At 41.4% G+C, this 15,152-nt stretch overlaps 1 pseudogene; it reads left to right on the plus strand.

The window, feature by feature from the left end:
- The first annotated feature begins 2,191 nt into the window (after positions 1 to 2,191).
- LOC116866785 lies at positions 2,192 to 4,746 on the plus strand (annotated as a pseudogene).
- The last annotated feature ends 10,406 nt before the right edge of the window (positions 4,747 to 15,152 follow it).

The raw sequence follows: 15,152 nt of genomic DNA on the forward strand, positions 1-15,152 counted from the left end.
TTACAGTTAATCATACTGTATTTACTACAGTTGGATGAAGTATAATTATAATATAAACATAAAGAAATTGTTTCCTTTTTTAAAAAAATAGAAGAATTCAGTCATTTTCTTACTCATCTGGGACTTAGCTAGTCATCCATCTGAGTTGTTGGGACTAATTTGTATACATTTGCACTGTGAGTTTGGAAAAAACTTCATAGAGATTTTAAAACCTAAAGAATACATGTTACTGGGAAACACTCACATGAAGAATGCTTTGTGCCCTTGGAAGTCATGGACTGTGATCTATTAGGATACATGAGTCAATATACCTAAAAAGTAAGTTTTAATAAAAACAAAATTTTCCCAATATGCAACCACGATGCCAACTAATGAATTGTTCTTTGCTTCATGTCACCTTATATTTATTTTTTTCTTTCCTTTTATCAGCCTTCGTGTGTGTGTGTGTACCATTTAGAGTATATTTTATATAATTGGCACATTATTAATTCATTTAGTCTTCACAGGTGTACAAGGTAAATATTTTTATTATGTCCATTTCAAACATATGGAAACTACGGTACAAGCATAAGTAACTAGACCAAAGCAGTACTGTTAGAAAAGGGTTGGGTCAGGGCTTAAACACAAGTACTTGCGTTTGGTACACTGGAAATAACTCTATCCTTAAAATCTAAATGTACTCTCCTGGCAATTGCACCCTTCTTAGGAGAGGAAACTACCCAAAAATAAACAAGGAAACAGACAAAGTAACTTGAAAAAGAAAAAAGAAATACATATACCTACAATTTTGGTATTTTGCATTTTATAAATGGGACTTTTTTTAATCTGTCATGATCTCAGTTTTATATTAGAGATTAGAAGAAAAACAATTGTTTTCAAAGCTCTTACAACTTTTAGAGGTTTTTTGGTTTGTTTGTTTATTCTTTGGCCTGAATATGCCAGATGATGGAAAAAGTGAAACTCTGTTAGATGTTAATATGGTCTAGGAATTCATATGTGTGAGAATACAGTCCAAGAACCTCATCTACTTTTTCCAGTGGTTCTTGATAGATTGCAGACCCATTTGAAAGAATGAAAAGGAGAGTTAGGATACTACATTGGTTGTTGAGCTTTGAGTCTAATGTGCCAACCAAGAAATCTGGTAAAATAGATTGAAGCATAACAATAATGGGAAGCATATCTTGCTTTGCATGCTCAAATTTGAATCACAGAATTTTACAATCCCTTAGTGATCTACAGATAGAGGAAGCATGATGTGAAAGGAGGAAGCAGAAGAATGTCATATCTAGCTTTTTTCTGGGAATGCCTGCAAACATTTCATAGTTTATGTCCTAGAATATGATCAGTTGGGTTAATTATCATAAATGCAGGGAGAAAAATAAAATAAAACTAAACTAAAAACAATTCTTGCCCTTTCTTTCCAACTTGGATCTGAGTTGGGAAGCCAGGCCACCTTCAACTGTCAGTTTTTACGACCTGTGAGTTCAGAGCCTTAGAGATATCCACAGGTGTAAGCCAAGTCTTTTCTGAGCATACATCTGGTTCGGGGCATGCAAGTTGCAGTCCGTTTTCTCCTGTGTGTGTGGTAGTCCTTCTGAGTCCATGTTACCCCAAGAAAATTCTTCTTTATCTTCCTTCTTCCTGGGCTTTTGGAACTGTCTTCTGCTTGTCCTATATGCTGTCCCTACCCTTAGGCATGGGCAGCATATGTCTTTAATCTTTCCACAGCTGCCCAGTAAGTCACTCCAGATTTTTGACAGGTAAACAAAGTTCATCTTCTATGTGGGATGATCAGATAAGGCAAAGCAAAACTGGTCTTCCTCACCAGTAACTAACTGCCCATCATTCAGGAAGTCTGGAATAGAGTACTATGTCATGTTGGCCAAAACCAGTGTCTATCATTATAAACTGAGAAAAGATTACGGGAGATACACACAGCGTGCACTCTTGGCTGTCATTTATCTGGGCGATTCTGATATCATTAGAAGCATGTTAGAACTGACTGATAAAAAGTAAATCATGCAAGTTTTTTTTTTTTGTTTTGTTTTTTTTTTAATATAAAACTAGCCAGAGATTGTTAAAAAGGAAAACAAAAACCTTCAGGGAACCGCTAGGCAAGTAAAATGCATGACCATAATATTTTAAGAACAAATCCATATTAACTCCATGGCACCAATGTGGCACAATAGGAATGTGGACCCTGTCCCCCTGGATGTTATCACTGGGCTGGGGAATAGAGACTGATAGACTAGTGAGTGAAAATGCTACAATGCTCTCTGACCAAAACCCGTAAGACCTCTTCTTCCTTAAGTAGTCCCATGTTTGATTGCTCTAAGTTCTTAGATTCCAGAGTGTTGAAAAAGTAATACTGCCAGTCTGTCAATTTATTCTTGTTTCAGTGGAAGGACAGATTATTGGAGCCCCTACTTGGCCATTTTCTATTATGTCAGAGTCTGTGCCCTATATTTATTTCTTATAGCTGCCTTTATTGCCTTGGATATATAAGGTTTTCTCTCTTTTCTTTTCACTTCTTTTTGTTTTTTCTTTCTCCAAAAGAGGATTCATTTACCCATTTATATATAAGCATTCCTTGTTTTATTGTGCTTCCCAGATACTGATTTTTTTACACATTGAAGATTTGCTGCAATTCTGTCTCGAGCAGGTCTATCAGTGACGTGTTTCCAACAGCATTTGCTCACTTCATGTCTGTGTGTCACATTTTGTTAATTCTCGTAATATTTCAAACTTTTAAATTATTATTATACGTGTTATGGTTATTGTGATCAATGATCTTTGATGTTACTATTGTAATTGTTTTAGGGATCCACTAATCATGCCCATATTAGTTATCTTAACGATTAATGTTGTTTTGTTCTGACTGTTGTACTTCCTGGCCATCCCTCCATCTCTCCCCCTCTCCTTGAGACTCACTATACTCTAAGACAAAACAATACTGAAATTAGGCCAATTAATAACCTAGAATTACCTGTTAGTATTCAAGTAAAGGAAGAGTCACACATCTCTCAATATAAATCAAAAGGTAGAAATGATTACACTTAGTCAGGAAGGTGTAGCAAAAGCTGAGATAGGCCAAATGATAGTCCTCTTGAACCAGTTAGCCAAGTTATGAATGCAAAGGAAGAGCTCTTGAGATAAATTAAAGGTGCTACTCCAGTGAGCACATTAATGATAAGAAAGCAAAACAGCCTTATTGCTGATATTAGAAAGTTTTAGTGGTCTGAATAGAAGATCAGACAAGCCACAACATTCTTTTATGCCAAAGCCTAATCCAGAGCAAAGCCCTTCTTTTTATCAATTTAAGAAAGGCTGAGAGAGGTAAAGAGGCCGCAGACTAAAAGTTTGAAGCTAGCAGAGGTTGGTTCATGAGGTTTAAGGAAAGAAGTCATCCCTGTAACATAAAAGTGCAGGGTGAAGCAGCACGTGCTGGTGAAGAAGCTGCAGCAAGCTCTCCAGAAGATCTAGCTAAACTGGCTCATGAAAGTGGCTATATTAAACAACAAATGTTCAATGTAGATAAAATAGTTTTCTATTGGAAGAAGATGTTATCTAGGACTTTCATAGCTAAAGAGGAGGAGTCAACATCTGGCTTTAATGCTTCAAAGAACAGGGCTGACTCTCTTGTTAGAGGCTAATGCAGCTGGTGACTAAATTGAAGCCAATGTTCATTGACCATGCCAAAAATTCTAGGGTCTTCAAAATTATGCTAAATCTACTCTGCCTGTGCTCTATAAATAGAACAGCAAATCCTGGATGATGACATACCTATTACAACATGGTTTACTGAATATTTAAACACACAATTGAGAACTACTGCTCAGAAAAAAGATTCCTCTCAAAATGTTACTGCTCATTGACAATGTACTTGGTCATCCAATAGTTCTAATGGATATGTACAATAGATTAGTGTTGTTATCATGATTTGTAATAACACATCTAATTTGCATCCCATTAATTAAGAAGTAATTTTGACTTTCCAGTCTTATTATTTGAGAAATACATTTATACAGTTACAGCTGCCATAGACAATGACTCCTCTAATGGACCCAGGCAAAGTAAATTAAAACTTTCTGAAAAGAATTCACCATCTAAGATGCCATTAATAACATGTGTGATTTATGGGAAGAGGTCAAAATATCAACATTGATAGGAGTTTGGAAGAAGTTCATTCCAACTCTCATGGATGACTTTCAGGGGTTCAAGTCTTCAGTGGAGGAAGTAACAATATATGTGGTGGAAAGAGCAAGAGAATTAGAATTAGACGTGGAGCCTGAAGATGGGACTGAATTGCTATAATCTCAAGATCGAACTTGAACAGAAGAGGAGTTGTTTCTCATGGATGAGCAAAAAACATGTTTTCTTTAAATGAAGTCTACTCCTGATGAAGATGCTGTGAAGATTGTTGAAATGACAACAAAGTCTTTAGAATATTCCAGAAACTTCATTGATAGAGTAGTAGCAGGGTTTTAGAGGATTAAATCTAATTTGTAAAAAAATTCTACAGTGAGTACGATGCTATCCAACAGCAACTCATGCTACAGATAAATTTTTTGTGAAAGGAAGAGTCAATCAATGAGGCAAATTTTATTGTCTTATTTTAAGAAATTGGAACAGCCACCCTAACCTTCAGCAACCACCACCCTGATCAGTCAGCATCCATCACCATGAAGGCAAGACCCTCTACTAGCAAAAACACTATGACTTACTAAGAGCTCAGCTGATGAATAGCAATTTTTTGCAATAAAGCATCTTTAAATTATGGTATGTACATTATTATTTTATACCATAAAGGTATTGTGTACTTAACAGATTACAGTATAGTGAAAATATTATTATTGGATGCACTGGAAACTAAAAAATTCTCTTGATACTTTATTGCAATATTTGCTTTATTCCTGTGGTCAAGAACTAAACCTGCAACATCACTGAAGTGTGCCTATAGTTGTTGAATGAGCAATCAAAAGAGAAGAATATTATACATGGATATATACCTCGAAAATTGAATTTTTTATATACATATATATGAATTCATTATTTTCATTAAGATTCAAAAAGATACTTTCAAAACTTCATTGAGAGCACTGTGTTTGAACTAATCTGTTTGAACTATGTTCAATATACCACCTTGACATAGAATTCAATGAATAACTTTGAGTTTGTTTAATAATGTATTCTCTTAATTTTTTTATTTAATTTCATTTTGATAAGTCATTTTGTTTGTTCCAATCAATTAAATTAATCAACCACTTTCACTGTCTTTTCCAACTTCCAGTGGTCCACTGGCTCATGGAGGCGTTTTCACATTTCTTCAATTCTTGCTTTTGTTGTTCAATCTTCTACTGTCTCCTTTGACAATCTTTTTTTTTAGATTTTATTTTTATTTATTTGACAGATAGTAGGCAGAGAGGCAGGCAGAGAGAGACAGAGGGAAGCAAGCTCCCTGCTGAGCTGAGATCCCGAAGCAGGGCTCTATCCCAGAACCCCGGGATCATGACCCAAGCTGAAGGCAATGGTTTTAACCCACTGAGCCACCCAGGTGCCCCTCCTTTGACAATCTTGGCTCCCTCTTGACCCTTTTGACAACATCCTACAGGGCACATCAAGATAATCCAGATAATCTACCCAACTCAAAATCCTTAACATGATCACATCTGCAAAGTCCCTTTACTTAGAAACTAGTATTCACAGGTTCTGGGAACTAGAATATGGATATCTTTGGGAGCCATTATTCAGCCTGCAACAAAAATAATATTAAGAAAAACAAAACCAAGAAACCAAAAAGCATCAATAACAATATAAGATATATCTTATACAATTATAAAGTGTACTAGATGTTTATGGTTTAAGAAATGTTGTATTTAAGTTTAGATTCTTTTAACTACCTATACTAAAATATTTCACCGTTACAATGTACCTTCATAAATCTTCCACATCAAAGCAGGCGCCTGCATTTCCCTCTTGTGTTCTAATATTGTGTGACTATATAATGACAGAATTATTAGCACCAGAAAACTTGAATGGCCCTAATTTAGCAGAGTCAGCCAGTTAGTTATGGTAAAAATAATTTATAAGCATTTCAGGCTAATTTATGTCAGGAAACATGTGAAAAGCCCTCAGGCAGATCCATTTAGTAAAGGTATCCTCTGACTAGAAGCCAATTTCATTGTTGGTTAATCTGAGCCATTGAGTTGTCTGTTGAGTGAAATTACAAAATTATTATCGAATGTGGAATATTAAACAGGAGTATGAATGTCCATGGATATGATGTCAGGAGAAACTAATACAGAGATGAGAAAGTTCCCCCAAACTTCACCATCTTAAATTACCTCTTAGATGTGTGCTGTTGGGTTTTGTTTTTTCTTTTTTCTTTCTTTTCCCTTTTGTCTCCCAGTTAGACTGTAGGCTGTATTAGAGCAGGACATTCATCAGTGTTCTTCACTACTTCATCAGTGCCTGACTGATACTAGGTATTCAATAAATAACAAATTAATGCTTTCATTTTATTTTTGTTAAAGTCAGTTTGTTTTGAGCTGGGACAAATCTGTTAAAGAAAAAACTTATTATATAAGCACCTAACAATAGAGCATTAACTTCAAGACAAAAACTGGTAAAACTGCAAAGAGAAATAGATAAATCCAGTATTATAGTTGGAAATGTCAGCACCTCTCTTCCAAAATGGACAGATTCAGTATGCAGAAAATCAGGAAGGATGCAGTTGAACTCAACACCACCAACAATTAACAGATATAATAAATACCTATAAACTATTTACTCTAACAACAGAATACACATTTTTCTCAATCTCACATGGAACAATCACCAACATAGACCACATTATGGGCCACAAAACACATTTTAAGAAAGTTGAAAGAGTAGAAATCATGGAAATCATAGAAATCCTATCAGAAATCATCTCAGACATAATGGAATTAAGCTGAAAATCAATTACAAAAAGAGGATTGGAGAATCCCAAAATATGTAGAGTTTCAAAAACACACTTTTATCTATTTTTTAAAGACGTTGTTTATTTATTTATTTGAGAGAAAGAAAGAGAGAACAAATGGGGGAGGAGCACAGAGAGAGTGAGAAACAGACTCCTTGCTGAGCTCTCACCACAGGGCTTGATTCCAGGAATCAAGATCTGACCAGAGCTGAAGGCAGATGCTAACTGACTGAGCCACCCAGGAGCCCCAAAAATACACTTTTAAATAACACATGGGACAAAAAAGAAATCTCAGAAGAAACTTAAAAATATTTTGAACTAAGCGAAAATAAAAACACAACATATCAAAATTTATGGGGTACAATAAAAACAGTACTTAGAGGGATATTCATAGTATTGAATTCATATATTACAAGAGATTAAAAACTCTTAATACGTTAGGCATGGAGGGAACATATCTCAACATAACAAAAGCCATATATGAGAAATCCACAGTTAATATCATACCTAGTGATGAAAAATTAAAATCTTTTTCTCTAAAGTCAGGAACAAAACAAAGGTACCCACTCTTACCACCAACATAGTACTAGAAGTCCAAACTAAAGCAATCAGGCAAGAAAAAAAAGTATCAGAATTGGAAAGGAAAAAATAAAATTGTCTCTATTTGTAGATGACATGATTTTATATAAAGAAAATTCTAAAGATTCAGTAAAAAAAAAAAACTATTATATCTAATCAGTGTATTAAGTTTCAGGATACAAATTAACGTAGAAAATTCAGTAACTTTTCTATACAATAATGACAAATTTTCTGAAAAAGAAATAAAGATATTGGTCCCATATATAATAGCTTCAAAACAGGAACGCCTGGGTGGTTCAGTTGGTTAAACATCCAACTCTTGATTTAGGTTCAGGTCATGATCTCAGGGTTGTGTGATTGATCCCTGCATCAGGCTCCACACTGGGCATGGAGCCTGCTTAAGGTTCTCTGTCTCCCTCTCCCTCCACTTCTCCTCCACCTGTTGGTGTGCTCTCTCTCTCTCTCAAAAAAAAAAAGGCAGCAAGCGATGAATCACTAAATTCTACTCTTAAAACTAATATTACACTACATGTTAACTGTAAGGTTTTATAGGTGAGATAAACACGACACCAGGTGAAGTGGGTGTAAGGCAAGATTTATTAAAGGCACTCTCCAGTGAAGTTTCAGGGCTCAGAAGGGGAGCCAGGAAAGTTGCGCCGGGAGGAGGTGGGCACCCTCAGGAGAGGTTCTGCAACTCTGGAAAGCAGAGTGAGGGAAGTCGCACTGGGAGGGAGTTGGCGGGGGTCTTTTATCTGTCTCCTGCATAGGTATCAGGTTACCCTATGGAGACGTGACCTGGGCATACATCCTTTTGGCGGGAGAGTCAAGGGTTAAGGAGGAGGGTGTAGGCTGGAAGACGGCGAGACCCCGCGGTGGTGAGACCCCGCAGGGGCGAGACCCCTGGGCAGTCATTTCCATTGCTCTTCCTGCACTCCGGGAGCCTCCGGAGCCACCGGTCATTTCTATTGTTACTCCTGCACTCCCAGAGCCTGCCGACCCAACATTCTGACCTTTTTGTGTAATAGGGGTGGCGACTCAGGTCTGGCTACTTTCTGCTAGCAAAGGGGCGTCGTCATAGGGTCTTTTGGATGTGGGTAGTGGATATAGGGATGCAGGAGGAGTTGGTTGCCAGTGACCCTGGAAACCTCACAGATGCGATCCTGAATGAAGCGAAGAACACAGGGGGCAATGAGTGCTAATAGGCAGAGGAGAACAAGGGGACTTAGGATTGGAAGGAGCCAGGTCATTAAGGGGGAGAGCCACCATTGAGAGGAGTTTATTCCAGGGCGATCCTGGCCACCAAGGGAGTCGCAGATTTTTGCCAGGGCACCAATATTGGTTTCAACTATACTGGATACATTGATATAATAGCAGCATTCTTCATTGAGGAATAAACAGGTTCCTCCCTTGTCTGCGTGAGCAGGTCCAGGGCTCGCCGGTTCTGTAGCGCTTCCTGGGCCACAGAAGTAATCTGCCTTTGTAGGGATGACAAAGACTCGGCTGAGGCCTCCACGGCTGTTCAGAGCTGTTCAGATAAATCTCAGGTAGCGTCTATGGAGTGAGCTAGGGCCCCAGTGCCCAGCCCGGTGGCCACTAGGGAAGATGCCAAGGAGACCCCAATAACCAGGGAAAGAAACACAACCCTTTTTTGTCACAGGAGAGGGGTGGAGAGGACGGCCATTTCCGCTAGGGCTGGCAATCTGTGGTGACCAGCTGACTAGACTGTGTGGTGTCCCCATGGGTCCAAGTTTCCACTAGGAAGAAGTGCCACCTGAACCCAGGGTCACCAGAAGGGCAGCTAGGAGGGGACGTAGAAGGAAGAGGGTGAGGAGAAGTGGTGCAGGAAATCCACAACCGCATTGGCCCCAGGGTTTGGGAAGTCCAGCCATCCTGTGGGTGGGGCTGGTTTTAGATTGGAAATGTGTAGCATCAGGTGGTGTCCTAGGAGTTTTGCCGCTGTGGGAGTTATGAGAATAACGGTATGGGGGCCGGTCCACCTGGGCTGTAAGGACTTTGGGTGAAGTTCTCGTAGTAGAACTTGGTCCCCAGGATTTAGGGCCTGGGGGAAGTCTCCGCCTGGGCTGTCAGGGGCGGGGATGGTTGAATCTGCATGAGCCCTTAGGAGGGCTCTAAGAGGGTCAGATAGGGGAGATAGGATAGGAGGGGTGGAGGAGAGGCAGGCAGGTTATGATTGAGCAGGAAGGGCCTGCCGTACAGGAGCTCAAAGGGGCTGAGTCCTGACAGGCCTCGAGGGGAGGCCCTAAGGCGGGTGAGCACTAGTGGGAGTAGGGTTGGCCAAGAGAGGTGGGTTTCAAGAGTGAGTTTGGTGAGTTGTTCCTTGAGAAGGCCTTTGGCCCTCTCCACCTTACCCAAGGATTGGGGGTGATAGGGGATATGGAGTTTCCAGGTGATGTTGAGGCTCTCGGAGATCTGTTGTGTGATGCTGGAGATGAAGGCCAGTCTGTTGTCTGATTTTAGGGCTTGAGGGAGTCCAAACCTAGGGATGATGTGCTCAATGAGAACAGCGGCGACCACGTCTGCTGTTTCCCTAGCGGTGGGGAATGCCTCGATCCAGCCTGTGAAGGTGTCCACAAGAGTTAGTAGGTATCTGAAGGTTTTGTATCAAGGCATGTGAGTGAAGTCAAGTCCAGTCCTCACCTGGCTGATGCCCGCAGAGCTGGTGGGTGGGTCCTGGTCTGTGGAGGCCGCCCTGGGCATCGACACAGAACATCTGCAGGCCTGGTGTACCTCCTTAATGGTCTTTTGGTGGAGGGGGTGGTGAAAGAGAGGTCAGAGAAATTGGTATAGGGCTTTTGGACTGATGTAGAGAGACTGGTGGATGTCACTAATGAGGGTGTGGATTAGGCTGTTTGGGAGGGCAATTTTGTCCTGGACAAAATACCATCTCTTGTCATCCAACCTGCCACCTAATGTTTTAAGGGCCCGAGTCTCCTCATCAGTATACGAGGGACTGTGAGGGGTGTTGAGAAATAGGAGAGGGGCTGGAGAGGAGTTTAAGGCTATCTGTCAGGCAATAGAGTCAGCCTTGTTGTTCCCCAAAGAGATGGGGTCATTGGAGGCCTGATGGCCATGGCAGTGGACAATAGCCACCTCCGTAGGGTAATTGAGAGCCTCGAAGAATTTAGCAATAAGAGGCCCGTTGACTATGGGGGTTCCCTTGGTTGTGAGAAATCCCCTTTTCTCCCCAGAGGACAGAGTGAGTGTGAGTAATAAGGAAAGCATACTTGGGAGTCAGTATAGTGACCCGTTGGCCCTCAGATAAGTGAAGGGCCCTGGTAAGAGCCATGAGTTCTGCCTTTTGAGAAGTAGTCCCAATGGGAAGGGGGGCCACTTCTATGACTGCATCCAGGATGACCATTGCATAGGCTGCTTGTCACCATCCATCTGGAGCTATGAGGGAGCTCCCTTCCATGAACAGAGTGTGATCAGGGTCAGGCAGCAGCCGGTCTAAAAGTCCTGGATGGGAGGGGAAGAGTTCTTCCAGGGTTGAGAGCAGGAATGGGAAGGAGTGGGGGTAGATGAAGGTGTCGGCAAGAGAGTGGTGGGATTTAGGCGAGGGGAGACAGAGTGTGACCTGGGGGTTTTCTATGAACAGCAGGTGGTAAAGTTGGAGACGGGAAAGAATGAATTGTGCCAAGGATTTGTGGCTAAGTCCATCAGTCGATGGGGGAAGAAGACCATGATGGGCTGTCCTAAGGTAAGTTTGAAGGCCTCCTTTGTCAGAGAAGCGGCTGCCGCTAGGGCCCTGAGGCAGGGCTGCCATCCCTGGGCGGTGACATCTAGCTGCTTGGAGAGTTAATGGGGATAAGGAGACCCTGCTGCCTGAGGCTGTCACTGATGAGCTTAAGTCCTCGCCTGTGGGTTGCTACTACAGGTCTGGAAATGTCCCACACCTGCGGGTCTACAGAGGGGAGATAGTCCGGGATAGAGGAAGAGTCATAGGGAAATAGAGGAAGGACAAGGTGAGCAGAAGTCGAGGGAGAGGGAGAGAGACAAATGGTGCCCTGAAGTTTGTGGAGGATGTCCCTGCCTAGTAGGGGAACAGGGCAGGAAGGGATAATGAGGAAGGAGTGTGAGAAGGGGAACCCATGCAGGCTGCAGGTAAGGGGTGGGCTGGCCTTTGGAGTGGAGAAAGTACCATCAATTCCCATAACTGCAACCGGGGAGGGACGAGTAGGACTCGAGTAGGAAGGCAGGGCAGAATGTCCCGTGTCCAGCAGAAAGGAAATGGACTTACCCACTACCTGGAGCGTGACCCTGGGCTCGGCATGGGTGAGAGGGGTGTCTGAGTCTGGGCTCCATCAGTCATCCTCCAATCCGAGAAGTTGGAAGGCAGGACTTAACCATCTCAGGGTCTCCCCCACGTGGAGGTGCCGGGAATCCCCCAAGGCAGGGGCAGTCCAATTTCCCGTGGCCCATCATGAGGCATTGAGGGCACGGCCTAGTAGGCACTTTTGGATTGGGGCATTGATGGACCCAGTGTCCCTCGGCTCCATACTTGAAACAGGCCCCTGGAGGGACGTGGTTAGGTGCTCCCTTCTGTTGAACCCCAGAATCTGCCAGCCTCAGGGCTGCTACCCGGGCTTGGGTCTGCAGTTGGACCTTCTGTTGGAGTCTGGCTTGGTGCTTAAGTTCTGCTGCCTCCTCATGGGAGTTAAAGACTTTAAATGCCATTTTCACCAGATCAGAAATGGGAGTTTGAGGGCCCTCCTCCACTTTCTTTAATTTTTTTCCGAATGTTGGCGGCTGACTAAGAAATATAGTGGGTAGTTAAAACGGTCGCCCCTGCCGGAGAGGCCTGGTCTAGGCGAGTGTATTGAGTCAGCGCCTCAGTAAGTCAGTTAAGAAACATGGCCGGGTTTTCATTGGGTTCCTGAATGATTTCCCTTCACAAACCCTCTACAACTTTCCTTTGCATTCAGGTTTTGTCCCAAACAACCATCTCATTTAGGACAAAATTATCTCCTTTTACTTTCAATAAAATCTACTCCCATTCCTTAAATCTTTCTTATATATATTCTACTTTCCTACACACAGAGTTGCTTCATTTCCATCAGTCTTATAGTTAGCAGAATTTTGTACTCTTAGAAACACTTTAACCTCTAGTCAGTTATTAATCAATTGTGAACAGTTATAACAGAATTCTTTAGATGCCAATTTATGAATCAGTTAAGCACAAACCAAGCTTACTAACAGATTTAAATATTCTTATTTTCTTTGCTGTAAGAAGTCAATGGCTTGTTCAGTAATCAATGACTTGGCATTTTATCCTCTTTGGAAAAGACCTAAATGTCCAACAAATTTAATTCCATTTGTCATCCAAGCAAAACTTTAAACTTTCAGGTTACCAAAGACTTTGAAAGCTATCTCAGCAATTACCCAAAACTTTGAGACAGACAATTAACCATCAGTTTAGTCATTTCTTTGCTAACAGATTTTAACAAATAACATGAGCTTATTTGACCTTCAGTAAACTTTGATTGAAGTTTCACGTTTACTGTGGATAACTTTGTCAGGAGTTGGGATAGGAGTGGGGAGGGGGAGGGGGAGGGATAGACGAGGGCGCCGGTTCAGAAATCCTGAACATAAGGGACCTTGGCCCATCTGCCTTGGTATCTGCTGGGGTTATTTAGGTCCATGAGAATCTGATAATTAAACATGTCTTCCGGAGGCCATTGGGACTGATTTAAGATTGGCCAGCAGGCCTAAAACACCCCTGGGATGTTTTAGGGTCGAATTTGGTTTGGGTCCCCACGATTCGTTGCCGGGCAACCCAAGGACTGGAGGAAGGCGTCCATTCGTCCACCACTGGGTTGTGGAAAAACTGTATCGACTGCCGTAGAGGTTAGGACGTCTCCCAGCCTCCTGGAGTCACGGAGGTCACCTGGTGACCAGCAGGGTCCACCCTGATGGGGCTGCGATTAGGGCAGGGCTTTCCGAAAGGAGGCGCAGAATTGGGAGAAACTCACCATGGCTTCAGAAGTGGCGTTGGGAAAGGCAGGTCCAGGTCCGGCTAGGGAGAGGAGAGAGCCTCTCCACTGGGGTGGGGGCTCAATCTCCTCCCGGGTTTCAGCACCAAATATAAGGTTTTATAGGTGAGATAAACATGACACCAGGCAACATGGGTATAAGGCAAGATTTATTAAAGGCATCTGCAGCGAAGTTTCAGGGCTCAGGAGAAGGGGAGCCAGGAAAGTTGCGCCAGGAGGAGGTGGGCACCCTTGGGCGAGGTTCTGCAACTCTGGAAAGCAGAGTGAGGGAAGTCTCACTGGGAGGGAGTTGGCGGGGTTTTTTTATCTGTTTCCTGCATAGGTATCAGGTTACCTATGGAGACATGACCTGGGCATACATCCTTTTGGCGGGAGAGTCAAGGGTTAAGGAGGGGGGGTAGGCTGGAAGACGGCGAGACCCCGCAGGGGCGAGACCCTGCAGGGGCGAGACCCCTGGGCAGTCATTTCCATTGCTCTTCCTGCACTCCGGGAGCCACCGGTCATTTCTATTGTTACTCCTGCACTCCCGGAGCCCTCCAACCCAACATTAACTATTTTAACTAAATAGAATTTAAATAAAAACTTGAAATTTTAAAGACACACACACACACACAACACTTAAAAATGAGCAAAGAATCTGAATAGACATTTCTCCAAAGATGGTAGACAAAAGGGCAATAGGGTCCATGAAAAGATGTTCAGTATCACTGGTCAATAGGGAACTTCAAGTTAAAACTACAATGAGTTATCACCTCGTGCCTGTTAGAATGGTCATCATCAAAAAGACAAGAGATAACAATCATGACATGGATGTTTAGAAAAAGGAACTGTACTTGTATACTTTTGGTGGGATTGTACATTGGTACATCCACTATGAAAAGCAATATTGAGAATTATCAAAAAATTAAAAATAAAACTGCCGTATGATCCAACAATTATATCTCTGGAAATATAGCCAAAGTAAATATAAACACTAACTTATTCATAGCAGCATTATTTATAATAACCAAGACATGGAAACAACTTAGTGTCCATCAGTGAATGAATAAAGAAGTTTATATACTTATATATAAGTTTATGTATGTTTATATATAAGTTTATTATATATGGAATTCCATATATATGCATATAATATACTATACATATAATGAAATATTATTCAGCCATAAAAAAATGAGGAAATCCTCCTGTCTGCAACAACACAGATGGACTTTAAAGGCATTAGACTAAGTGAAGCAATTCAGACAGAGAAAAACAAATCCTATATGATCTCCTTTACATATGGAATTTTTAAAAAATCCATAGAGAAGGAGATCAGACTTTCAGTTACCAAAGGCAGAGGGTGGGAAAAGGGAGAATTAAGAGTTAGATGGTTAAAAGTTACAAACTTCCAGTTATAAGATAAATAAAATACTAGAGATATGATGTATGGCATGATAATTATAGCTAACACTTCTGTATTATATATCAATAAGCTAGTAAGATAGTAAATTTTAAGAGTCCTTATCACAATAATTTTTTTCCTTTTCTTCCTTTCTTTTTATTGTGTCTACATGAAAAGATGCATGTTAGCTAAACCTGTTGTGGGAATCATTCCAGCG

The sequence above is a fragment of the Lontra canadensis genome, unplaced genomic scaffold (assembly GCF_010015895.1).
Source record: "Lontra canadensis isolate GAN:19392208 unplaced genomic scaffold, GSC_riverotter_1.0 scaffold11, whole genome shotgun sequence".
In the NCBI taxonomy this organism is placed as follows: domain Eukaryota; kingdom Metazoa; phylum Chordata; class Mammalia; order Carnivora; family Mustelidae; genus Lontra; species Lontra canadensis.